The 1,645-nt window shown below is 37.1% G+C and overlaps 2 pseudogenes across 1 annotated transcript; one reads left to right on the top strand and one right to left on the bottom strand.

Annotated features, from left to right (window-relative positions):
* The first annotated feature begins 6 nt into the window (after nucleotides 1-6).
* LOC108525495 (40S ribosomal protein S23 pseudogene) lies at nucleotides 7-409 on the top strand (annotated as a pseudogene). Its single transcript, XR_001884280.1, has one exon. The product of XR_001884280.1 is annotated as a 40S ribosomal protein S23 pseudogene (transcript).
* Nucleotides 410-468: 59 nt separating this feature from the next.
* Nucleotides 469-1,642, bottom strand: LOC108525494 (sorting nexin-6 pseudogene; annotated as a pseudogene).
* Between the last annotated feature and the right edge of the window lie 3 nt (nucleotides 1,643-1,645).

Genomic DNA, 1,645 nt, shown 5'->3' with positions numbered 1-1,645 from the left:
GCCCATTTGGGCACAGCCCTGAAGGCCAACCCTTTTGGAGGTGCTTCTCATGCAAAAGGAATTGTGCTGGAAAAAGTAGGAGTTGAAGCCAAACAGCCAAATTCTGCCATTAGGAAGTGTGTCAGGGTCCAGCTGATCAAGAATGGCAAGAAAATCACAGCCTTTGTACCCAACGACGGTTGCTTGAATTTTATTGAGGAAAACGATGAGGTTCTGGTTGCTGGATTTGGTCGCAAAGGTCATGCTGTTGGTGATATTCCTGGAGTCCACTTTAAGGTTGTCAAAGTAGCCAATGTGTCTCTTCTGGCCCTATACAAAGGCAAGAAGGAAAGACCAAGATCATAAATTTTAATGGTGAAAACACTGTAGTAATAAATTTTCTTATGCCAAAAAAAAAAAAAAAAAAAAAGAAAACAAAATAAAATCTGAAGGAAGGCAGCCCTTTTCAACAGGAAGGCAGAATGTGGCTTACGTGTCTTTGTTTAGCACTACCAGACAGTTTGGCAGCAACTGTAGTTAGCTTTTGCATGATTCAGTTCTAACTCTGCCAGTTCCAATAATTTTTACTGAATGCAGCCACACTTCTTGTCTTAAAATCTATAAGTTCTTGTTTTGCAGACTGAGATTTTTGTTTTCAAATTTCTGACTACATAATTGTTGGGAAGTTTTAGCCAGCAGAACATCTTCATTTTTTGCTCTTGCTTTTTCCAGTGCTTTATTAGCATTTTCATAATCCACTAGTGACCTAGACCTTCAATACAGGAGATCCTTAGCAGCTTGAGTTTCTCTTAAGTAATATTTTTAAGGGTCAGAAAGTTCGAGGGCCTCATCAGCAGACACTCACGCTTCTATTTTTCTTGTTTCATCAAACATTTCTGAAACTTTGAGAAAAAACTTTCATATATCTGTAGAATCCCAAGTTCCTAAAGCATATAATGAAGAACCAATTCTATTGTAATCATCTGCAGCACTTTTGTGGGATCTTGTCATTATACCAGAGTTAACAGATGCATCCTTAACTCAGTTATGATATTCTAAAAGAAATGTTTGTTCATGCTCAAAGAAATTATCTACATCCTTTACTCCTGAAACAATTACTCCATCTGCTGATTTAACCATGTTTTAAAGAAATCTTCAAGTTTCTCTTTTATTTTCCTCGCACACTCAAATCTTGATTATATTCCAAGAAGACATGGAAATTTAAATATTTTCTCAAAATAGGATGTGCTGTCACATGACATAGAAACACTTCATGCATCGCAACTCTCTTCTTGAATATTCCCAAGTATTCAGCTTCCAGTTCCTGTTTCATCTTTGTGAATTCTTCATTTGTCATTGACCCTTATTCTCCAAGCTTCTGTACTTTTTCCCTTGAAGCATCAAAATCAGGTCTTGGTGGTGCTGGTGAAATGATGTAACCTGCAAAGTCTTCATTTTTAACAAAGGAAGTGCAACGCCAGATAAATTGCTTGTGTTGCTGAACAACAGAAAACTCATTTTGTTTAAAATTTGGCAATAAACTTTTTGTGTGAACAGTGAATTTTACTTTATCCCACTCACTAAGAGCATCAGAGATGTCCACCTGCAGAGGAGGATCACTTTGAAGATCTACATTTATTGCTTTAAGTCCACAGTTCTCTTCCCA

This window comes from Rhinopithecus bieti, unplaced genomic scaffold (assembly GCF_001698545.2).
Source record: "Rhinopithecus bieti isolate Rb0 unplaced genomic scaffold, ASM169854v2 scaffold_60220, whole genome shotgun sequence".
Lineage (NCBI taxonomy): Eukaryota > Metazoa > Chordata > Mammalia > Primates > Cercopithecidae > Rhinopithecus > Rhinopithecus bieti.
The sequence above is the reverse complement of the archived record's forward strand: the minus strand, read 5'-3'. Positions and strand labels throughout refer to the sequence as shown.